The sequence below is a fragment of the Monodon monoceros genome, unplaced genomic scaffold (assembly GCF_005190385.1).
Source record: "Monodon monoceros isolate NGI ecotype Baffin Bay Population unplaced genomic scaffold, NGI_Narwhal_1 Super_Scaffold_16, whole genome shotgun sequence".
NCBI classification, from domain to species: Eukaryota; Metazoa; Chordata; class Mammalia; order Artiodactyla; family Monodontidae; genus Monodon; species Monodon monoceros.
This window is the reverse complement of record NW_021703772.1, coordinates 5,554,577-5,565,692: the sequence shown is the minus strand read 5'-3', so window position 1 is coordinate 5,565,692 and position 11,116 is coordinate 5,554,577.

The following is an 11,116-nucleotide window of genomic DNA, read 5'->3' as shown; positions in this document are numbered from 1 at the left end:
AAGCCTATCCCAATGTAATAGAAACCCTGTGTGTCAATCTGTAGCTAGAGCTCAGGGCTGCACTGACACGGTTTCCTAAAAACCAGGGGTCAAGCTGGTCAATTCCGTACACTGGACATCACCAGCCACTGAGGCAGCCAACCTGGAGGATCGCCCAAATCAGAAGGAGGATGAGCTGGGAGACACTGGCGGTGATGCTGGGGAAGCGAGGCAGACCAGATTTTAAGTTAAGCGACGGAAACCTGATGAATTGTATCAGGCCGTGTCAGAGGAAGAAAGCTGTTGATCAGGCATAGAAATCTGGTCTCAAACATGGGCAGGGCCACGCCAGCCCCGCCGGGGGTGAGGGGAGCTTGGCTAAGCGTTCTCGGTTCACTGCCCAGGAGTGGGTGAGAGACCTCCCACACCCCCAGACCGGCCTGGCTTCAGTTCTATCTGGACAGAGCAGCGTGTGTCATCCAGCTGCCCTGGGACCAGCCTGCAGAAGAATGAGCCTTGTAAGTTGAGACATGCCACCCCTTCAACAATCCCATCTCCCATGATTGACAGAGAAAGCAGTTTCAGGTTTATACATCAGTCGCTGTGAGTCTAGTTAACTTGTGTCTGTCCTTGCGAGATAGAACCACTCTCAGGGCAGTAACAGAATCAGGTTTCTGGAAACTAGAACTGGAAACCAAGTACAGAGAATTCACCAGAGTCAGAGCCCCCCAGGGGCACCTGCTTGTGTGGCCGACTCTGCAGCCCCGGAGGCTTGCTCACTCGCCCTTGAAACTCAGTGTCTGATCACTGAAGAATCATTTTTTTAACATTTCCAATTCTTTTTGTAAATATCTGTCCTTTTACTTTGCTTCCTGTGTCTATTTTCCCTCTTATTTCACTGTAAGCACAAATAAAGTGTTCACTACATGCTCATTTAATAAATGGATGGGTGAGTAATAGCCTCAATGTTTTTGATTGAAAATATCTATGAGAGCAAAGGCAGATGGGAGGATTGTAAGCACTGTAGAAGTGTGCTTTATAAATACGGGAGGATTGTAAGCACTGTAGAAGTGTGCTTTATAAATACGGGAGGATTGTAAGTGACCCGGGGGGATTCCATTATAACACTGACTGACCACACACGGGCCCCACAACGAAAAGAACTCCAGGTCTGCTAAGGGCTGTATGGTTATACGTTAGTTTCTCATACATGCCCTCAATTTATCCTCACAGCACCATAAGTGGGCAGGGCAGTGGCAGGCAGGAATTAGGGTTAGAATGTTGTGGCATTTGATTCAAGAATGCCTGAACCATTACCAGCTAGTCACCCCTTTTTTCCGCTCCTCTTTTCCCCTTCCCACCCCTTCATCCCACCTTCCACCCTCCTGACCCTGCACACCACACGCAGAGCAAGGGGTTTTTATGGGAGTGAAATACAAAAAGAACACTAACAGGACAGGGACCAATTATTAAAAGCCAGCACAGAGCAACTGTGGACATGAAAACCAAAAACCCAAACAAACCTCTCCCTAAACCTAACATCTTATATAATTAACTCAAAGTGGACCATGGACTTAACATGTAAAATTTAAAACATTTTAGCAACTTGGCTGGACCTAGAGATTATCACATTAAGTGAAGTAAGTCAGTCAGAGAAAGACAAATATACTATGATATTGCTTATATGCGGAATCTAAAAAAAATAATACAAATGAACTTATTTACAAAACACATAGACTCACAGACATAGAAAACAAACTTATGGTTACCAAAGGGGAAGCGGGGAGTTAAATTAGGGGTTTGGGATCAACATGTACACACTACTATATATAAAATAGATAAGCCACAGGACCTACAGTATAGTACAGGGATCTATACTCAATATCTTATAATAACCTGTAAGGGAAAAGAATCAGAAAAAGAATATATATATGACTGAATCACTTTGCTGTACGCTTGAAACTAACACAACATTGTAAATTAACTATGCTTCAATGAAAAAACAATCTAAGGGGCTTCCCTGGTGGCGCAGTGGTTGAGAGTCCGCCTGCCGATGCAGGGGACACGGGTTTGTGCCCTGGTCCAGGAGGATCCCGCATGCCGCGGAGCGGCTGGGCCCGTGAGCCATGGTCGCTGATCCTGTGCATCTGGAGCCTGTGCTCCACAACGGGAGAGGCCCGCGTACGACAAAAAAAAAACCAAAAAAAAAAAAAATCTAAGAAAGAAAGAAAAAAAAAATTTTAGAAAAAACCTAGGTGAAAGTCTTCAGGATCTAGAGATGGGCAGAGATCTTAGCCTTGACATCAATTGCACAATCTATAAAAGGAAAAAGTGATAAGTTGGACCTCAGCAAAATTTAAAACTTTTGCTTTGCAGAAGACACTGTTAAGAGATTGAAAAGACAAGCTACGGACTGGGAGAAAAGATTTGCAAACCACATGTCTGACAAAGGACTTGCATCTAGAATAAATTAAGAACTCTCAAAACTCATTAGTAACAAGATAGACAATCCAACTGGAAAATGGGCAAAAGACATGAACAGACATTTCACAGTCGAGGACATACAGGTGGCAAATAAACACATAAAAAGATACTCAACACCGTTAGCCAGAAAGATGCAGACTGAAACCACAATGAGTTAGGAGACTAAACACCAACCAGAATGGCTAAAACAAAAAATAGTGACAGCGCCAAAGGCTGATGAGGGTGAGAGGAAAGCAGGTCACTCACACGTGGCTGGTGGGAATGTAAAATGATACGCGGCCACCCTGGGAAAGAGCGTGGGCAGCTGTTTAACAGAACTCAACAGGCACTCGCCGTATGACCCGGCATTGCACTCTTGGGCATTTATCCCAGAGACACGAAAACTTCTTTCCACACTCATGATTACATAAATGTTCATTGTCGATTTATTCATAATACCCCCAAACTGGGAACAACAAGAGTGTCCCTCACAGGTGAATATGGTTAAAAAGCGGAGACACATCCATACCCTGGAATCCTACCCAGCAATAAAGAGGACCCAACCATTGGTACCCACACAACTTGGAAAGATCCCAAGGGAACCACGCTGAGTGGAAGAAGCCAGTCTCAAGGGTTATATGCTGTGTGAGTCCATTTATATTGCATTCCTTACAGCACACAGTTATGGAGATGAGAACAGATGAGTGATTGCCAGGGACCGGGGTGGGTGAAGGGAGGGAAGTGGCTTTGGCTATGACAGGGCAGCACAAGGGATCCTTGGGATGGGATATTTCTTTGACTTTTCTTTGTCTTGTCATGGCGGTCACACGAATCTACACACGAAATAAAATTGCACGAAAACAAGCACACACACAGCGCATTTCACAAATGAGGAACCCTGAGTGAGGTTAGCATCGGTTTCCTAGGACTCTGCTGTGACAAACCAGCACAGTCAGGTGGCTGTTCTCTCCTGGTTCTGGTGGGCAGAAGTCTGCAATCGAGGTGTCAGCAGGGCCGTGCTCCTTCTGAAAGGTCTCGGGGAGAATCCTTGTCTCTTCCAGCTTCAGGTGGCCACAGCTTCCTTGGCTTCTGGAAGCATCACGCCAACCTCTGCCTGGTCTTCCCATGGTCTTCTCTGTGTCTCTGTATCAGTGCCATATTATACTATAGTTATGCAAGGCGCTACCTTTGGGGAAATGGCTAAAAGGTTTACAAGGTCTCTCTGTCTTATTTCTTGCAACTGCATATGAATATGCAATTATCTCAAACTAAAAAAAAAATTTTAAGTCGGCACAGGGAGAGATGGAGAGAGGAGGAATCCATGGGTCCTGGCACCTGATTGGCTCTGGGACAGAGGGAGACGTTGAAGGCGACATCCCAGTTTCATGCCAGGATGGTGGGAGATGGTGGAACCAGAAGACAGAGGACGGGGAAGAGGAGCTAAACCCAGCCCCCCAGGGGACTAGCGGTCAGCATCGTGGCCTCAGGGACTGGGTTCTCTTCCTCTGGGATGCTGGTAACATCCGTAACATCAGGTAACAGGAATGAGCTTCAGTGGAAATGGGCAATTTCCTGGAAGGCTAGAAGGGGGACCATGGAAGGTAGAGGCAGAAATGCAGTTGGGCCTCAGGAAGAGCTGGAGTTGGGACCAGGGTGAACACACTCTCCAACTTTCACCTTTATTTCAATCCTCTTCCCTAACAGACCGGCTTTCTCTGTTCCTTAGCTCACATGGTGGACTTTCTATAGAAAATGGCTGTGTCAGCTCCCAAGTTCACGGGCTATCACTGCTGCTGGCAGAAGCTGACCTCTTGCTATTGGTCCTAGTCCCGAATTCCCAGGGAAAAGGTTCTGCCTGGGTCTCTTGGGTGGATACTTGCTCCACGCGACCAGAGGCCAAGGTCATTTCCGCAAGCACGGCCAGAGCTCACCAGGGTAGGACAGTGTAAAGCGGTCCTTCTGAGCTGGGAAGACATCCTAAAACGTAGCTATCACAAAAGTCCTTAAAGGGCTCCTATTCAGTCCAGTAAACTTGGGAGGCAAGAGAATTAACCACCTTTTCTTTTCCAAAAGGGGAGTGTCTACGTTTTCCAACCGTCACATTTTAGGAACGGTTTCCACATCAGCACTGAAACAAATATTTAGACTGGCTTTTATGTCACCTGAAAATTAAATTAACCAGAGCATCAAATCAGAAAGCATTCTGAGAATCAGAGTTTGATTTTATTATCAATCCAGAGCTGCGCAATAAAAATCATTCTTTTTTTTTTCTTTTTTTTTTGCGGTACGCGGGCCTCTCACTGTTGTGGCCTCTCCCGTTGCGGAGCACAGGCTCCGGACACGCAGGCTCAGCGGCCATGGCTCACGGGCCCAGCCGCTCCGCGGCATGTGGGATCCTCCCGGACCGGGGCACGAACCCGCGTCCCCTGCATCGGCAAGCGGACTCTCAACCACCGCGCCACCAGGGAAGCCCTAAAAATCATTCTTTTATGGATTTATAATAGCTGCTCCCCACAATTCCTTAAACTTTCTAAAATCATTGCTTAATACTCCGTTAAAATAATTTTAGCTGGAGATAGTTTATGGTAGAATAACCACTTTAATAGAGAAATACAGTTTCTTCTTAGACACAAACACAAACAGAAGCCACTGTAGTTGTTTATAAGCTGCGTTATTCTCGGGGGCATTTGCTGTGACAAGCTGGGTCATCAGCTGAAGGTAGGGACACAGAGCCAGGGAGTTTGCCTCAAAGGAACATCTGGGAAGCCGGGAGGGACAGGAGAACAGACTCTTCTTTCCCTCTCTTGTATGAAACCCTCTTGGTGGAGGATTTCCCCCTCTTGTAAGAGCGTTTATGGAGCGCAGTCACAAACAGCACAAAGGCTGAATAAATAAATAGGTTGCCCAGGCATCTGCTTCCTAGATTCGGTATTTGTTGGTTTAATCCCTCAGTTCTGCCTCTTGGTGATTCTTCATTAATTAAGTGCCCTAGAAACAAAACAACTTTGTATTCCTTCCTTATGGAATTTCCAAAACATCAAAGCGAACAAAGAAGTTTTCAGAAGCTCTTTCATTCTCCCCATCTTCCTCTCCAGTCGAGGCCTCCACCAGGGAAGGAGGCTAGAGGTCAACCTGGGGCGGAGGGGCCCCCAGAAGCGGGCAGGACAGCTCACAGACTCACAGAGGGGTGGGGACTCTGGCAAATGTGGTAGAAATGGGTTTTGAAAGTTAAAGCTTTGAGCAGCCCTGAGAGATACCTGTGCTGGTGCAGCAGCTGGGTATATGGATGATATAAAACAAAATCGCATTCCAAACATGCCGTTTGTGGTGGGGAGTCAATGTACTGAGGTTCAAAGAGAGGTCAGCATTAACATCCGCATGGAATGTTGTTAAATTGTTAAATTCTTGCAAAGGTCGACTTAGAGGTTTTCATCAATTTGCCCCCAGAAGTTTTTCTCAGAAATCAGGTAGGAAATGAACTCAAAAGAATCCCGATGAAATGCCACCGAAGGAGAGTAGTTTTATAGCAGGATTTTAGGGTGCCTGCAAGATTCCAGCCCCGCTGGGGTACTCCTGGGTATAACCCCTGTCTACTGAAACAAAATGCACAACATGAAAGCTGAGAATTATGTTTTATTTGGCAGACAAAACTGAGGACTTAAGCCCAGGACACAGCCTCTCATAGCTCTGAGGGACTGCTCCAAAGAGGGAAGGGAGAAGCCAGGAGCTAGAGTTTTTGCAACAAAGACCAGGTGTAGGAGCATCAAAAGATTACTGTTAATTAAAGAAAACCAGGGACTTCCCTGGTGGCACAGTGGTTGGGAGTCCACCTGCCAGTGCAGGGGTCACGGGTTCGAGCCCTGGTCCGGGAGGATCCCACATGCTGCGGAGCAACTGGGCCCGGGCGCCACAGCTACTGGGCTTGTGCTCTGGAGCCGCAAGCCACAGCTACTGAAGCCCGTGTGCCTGGAGCCCGTGCTCCGCAGCAAGAGAGGCCACCGCAATGAGAGGCCCGCGAAACTCAGGGAAGAGTGGCCCCCACTCGCTGTAACTAGAGAAAAGCCCGCGTGCAGCAACGGAGACCCAACGCAGCCAAAAATTTAAAAATAAATTAAATAAATAAATTAAAAAATAAAACCACAGATACCTTAAGTTAAGGAATTTAGCGCTTTTCTTTGTATGGGAGGATGCAAGACTCTGGGCTCCTGGAAATCATTCCTTTGATATGCAGCTCAGCTCCCTGGGGCCAGTCTCCTGAGCTTTCTCATCCTGAGTCTCCCCAGGGTGCGCTGGATAGGGGTGGCTGCGGTGGCTGATGCCTCGAGAGGAGAGCAGGCACTCTGTTTCCATCCTGAGCTCCCTTGGGGCTCGCCGTTGGGACGGCTGGAATGTGATGGCTTGACGGCTGCAGCCTCCTTTGTTCACTGATACGGCAGGCAGCGTTGTTTTTCACCGACACCCCCTCCCGGTGGACGCGTGAGGATGGGGGAGAGGATGGATGCTTGGTTACATTACATGACAAGGTGATTGTGTGACCTTCTCTAAGGCTCCCCACCTCCTGGAAGAAGCAAACCACTGTGAGAAGCAAACAGCTGTGAGCCACATGGCAAGGACCTGGGGGAGGTTCCAGGAGCTGACAGTCAGCGAGAAAACCGGGGCCTCGGGGCTATAGGCGGCTGGTACTGGGCTCTCCCAACAACCAGGAGAGCTTGGAAGAGCACACTGAGACTTTGTCAGCCCCTGTGGCCATACCCTGAGTTCAGCCTGGTGAGCAGAGAACCCAGCCAACCGTCATCACGGAAACTACGAGATAAGAAAGGGGCTGCTTTGAGCTGCCGAGTGGGGCCCAGTTTCTTACATGACAGTAGAAAAAGAACACAGGTCACATCAGAAAGCCAGCACAATTTATCTCAGTAAGAGTCCTTTAAAAGAACTGTATGCATTTATTATAGGACAGAGAATCGCTGGTGTTCGATTAGAAGCTTGAACAACCTCAATGCATCATATACAACAAACAGCACCGTGTTGAGAGTTTTTAAAAAAACCTCGGTTCTGGCCCTTTCTTTACTGGCAGGCTAACTTGGACCAGTAAGTTTATTACTTCTGGTGCCAATTTTACACCTTATTAAATGAGGAAATGAGGCTAATTGCTCCCTAAGTTTTCTTCTTGTTTTAAAACACTGTCAATAATCCCCTAGCCTGTCTCTTTCAATTGTAAAAGTTATTCCTGTGAACATTCACTCACCTGCTTAAACCCTGGCTGCAGCCAGCTCCTCTGGTTTATTTAAAAGTCCAAATTACGTGGCCTCGTCCGAGTTTCCAGCCTGTCTTTTGTCCGTCCGTTCCCACCGTGCGTGTGCCCCTTTCCACACCTGTGCATCCACCGCTTGGCCCTGACAGGTGACCAAGTAGGGGCCTCGGAGAAGCTGCATAACCTCTTTGGGTCTCATTTTTCTCGTCTATAAAATATGCAATAAGGCTGCCTTGTCTTCCTGATAGGACGGTTCATCCATCCAGCGATCGCGCATTAAGCACCTCCACTGGGCAGCTCATGCATGGGATGCTGGGGTTACAGCAGTGAGCAAACAACACCCAATCCCCTGCCCTCTTAGCTTGTGTTCTAGAAAGGGTGGTCCAGGAAGCCCTCTCTCATGAGATGGAATTGGGACAAAGCCTGAGAGAAGTGAGGTCGCAGCCACGCAGACCCCTGGGGAGGGCGTCCAGGTACAGGAGCGGCGTGGACCGAGGCCCAGCTGTGCATGTGGCGGTGCAGCAGCAGGAGGCCGGGTGGGGGGGATGGGCGGGAAGCTCCTGTGATTTTGTAGGAACCGAGATCGTTCTGTGCTGAACAGCTTAAAGCAGCTTGGCCTGGGTCCTGGGGACTGTCCCTGGGAGGAGTACTTATGATTGAAAAGGAACGAAGTCCCCGAGTAACCCCTTCTGTTGAGCGATGGTAAGAAGTTGTTACTCTTCAAAGGGGATCAGAGAGCTTTGCCAAATGATGAGATGTAGTTCAGGGGGTGACAGTCCCAACCCATTAGTGATAAGCTATCTTCATTGCCACTGGCTTGCTGTGCAACCCCAAGAAAATTGCTGTGCCTCTCTGAGCCTTCTTTCTCCCATTTGTCCAAGGAAGGCATTGGGCTCAAGCAGTGATTTCCAACCTGGGGACGCGGGCTCCACAAACAAAATAGTGATGGAAAGAGACCAGTTGTCAGTGTTGTGAAGAGCTGTTGGGGTCCCCGAGCGTTGACTCAGCCCCATGTAAAGCGAAGCCCATCCTGCCAAAGCTTCCACTGAGCTTTGTGTATTTGAGAGGGTCAGTAGGGAAAAGGGACTGCTGTTGAAAGGCAATGGCCCTCGTGCAAGGTGGGTCTTCCCACGTGGTCAGAGGCTGAGGAAGAGAAAAGGCTGGGCAAGACCGTGTGCGGGGGTGCAGACCACCGCCTCTGTGGGGAGAGACCTGTAGTGCATGCTGCCTCCAGAAACATATTCTCTTCCTTCAAAGGAACATTAGACTGTACTATCTCTGAGAGTTACTGTTCTTCTGAGGGGTGTGTGTGTGTATACATGTGTGAGTGTGCACATGTATATGTGTACATGGATGTGTACATCTGTGTGGTTATGTGTGTATACATACGTGGGGTGTGCGTATAGTTATGTGTACGTATATATGTGGGGTATGTATGTAGTTATGTGTGCGTACTATGTGTGTTGTGTGCGTATGCATGTGTGGTCTGTGTGTGTACATATGTGTGGTCTCTGTGTGTAGTCGTGTGTGTACATATGTCAGGTAGCTATGTAGTTATATGTGTGTGCATATGTGGAGCATATATGTAGTTATGTGTGTATATTGTGTGGTCTGTGTGTGTGGTGTGTGTACATATGTGTGGTCTCTGTGTAGTTGTGTGTGTATGTATGTGCGGTGCAGGTGGTGATATGTGTATACATATGTGTGGTCTCTGTGTGTAACCTATGTGTGGTCTGTGTGTGTAGTTGTGTCCATATGTGGTGTATGTGGTTGTGTGTGTACATACGTGAGGAGTGCGTGTGGATATGTGTGTGTACATATGTGGGGTGTGTAGTTATATGTATACACATGTAGGATAGGTATACAGCTGTGTGTGTACATATGTGTGGCTTGTGTGTATATATGTGTGGTCTGTGTGGGTAGTGTGTGTGTGTACATGTGTGGTGTGGGTAGTTGTGTGTATACACATGTGGGGCATGTGTGTAGTTATGTGCATGTGTATGTGTGGTGCAGGTGGTGATGTGTGTGTACATATGTGTGGTTCCTGTGTGTAACCTATGTGTGGTCTGTGTGTGTAGTTGTGTGCTTATGTGGTATATGTGGTTATGTGTGTGTACATATGTGAGGTGTGTGTATGGTTATGTGTGTGTACATACGTGGGGTGTGTGGTTATGTGTGGGTACATATGTAGGGTAGGTATGTAGCTGTGTGTACATATGTGTGGTCTCTGTGTATATACATATGTGGGGAGTGTGTGTGTATTTCTAGCTGCCCACAGAAGACAAGGAAAGCAGAGGGAGATTGAGGGGCTGGTAAACCCCCCAGGAGACTAGGCTGGGAGGCCCCCAGCCAGCCGAGGGGCTCCGCAGTGCAAAAGTGCCACATGGCTTCCTAGGTCAGGTACTCAAAGACTCTGGAAATGGCCTGTCCTGGGCGATCACGATCGTGTCCAGACGCACAGCCGAAGGGAGGGGAACTGATCTAGGCGGATTCCAGCCCCAGAGGCAGGGGTGATGTGCCCTAGGGAAGGGAAAAGCATTGACGGCCTCAGAAGAGGCGTGTCTTAGAGGCGGAAGAAAGGAGGAGGTTCCTTAGACTCCTCCGTCACGGCGAATCTCATTTTTCCTGGACGCTGGGAAGAGTGATCCTTAGAGTCACAGGTTGGAGCGTCTCCCCGTAGTAGAGTCATGACCAGCGCCCCGTCTGTTATCAGGCACAGCCCAGGGGCAGTGGTGGGACAGTTAGAGAACAAGGGGTCCGTGGCGAGCCCGGCGCCAGGCTCGCGTTCATCCCAGCCACTCGCTCCTTCCACGCACCGCACGCCGCGCCCTGTTCTTGCCGGGAAGTGTGGGCGTGTCGCCCTCAAGGGGGCCACCCTGGACTTCCGGGCAACGAGCCGGTGTGACACAGGCAGGGTCCAAGGTGGGACAGGGCAGGAAGCTTGAGGGCAGCTGCAAGTGGGAGACGTTTCTTGCCCCTCCTGACCCTCCATATGGAGGTGAGGGGCAGTGGGGCAGCACGTGGGGCTCACATGAGAGAAGCAAAGACATTCCAGTTTAAACCTGACGTTTGTTGTTTGGGGCTGGATCCACAGCAGCTCTGATCTAATGCTGGTTATCTTATTATGCCCTTCACCTGTGTAACTGAGGCATTGAAAACAGACACATAATTATTACTTAACAAGAACGTTTGTCCAGCAGAGGTTCTTTGTAAAAGAAGGACCATGACCAAAGGATCCTTGGGGACGGTGGGCTAAAGAGTTTCCAAGGTCCCTCCAGCATCATCCGGGCCCTTCCTTGTCCAACATCCAGGAATGCTTTGTTCCCTCCCCCTGCAGCACAGCTGACTCACAACTCCTACCCACCTGAGACTGTCTGTCCATAAATGCTATTTATGGGGCAAAGGTACCACTTTGAATCAATG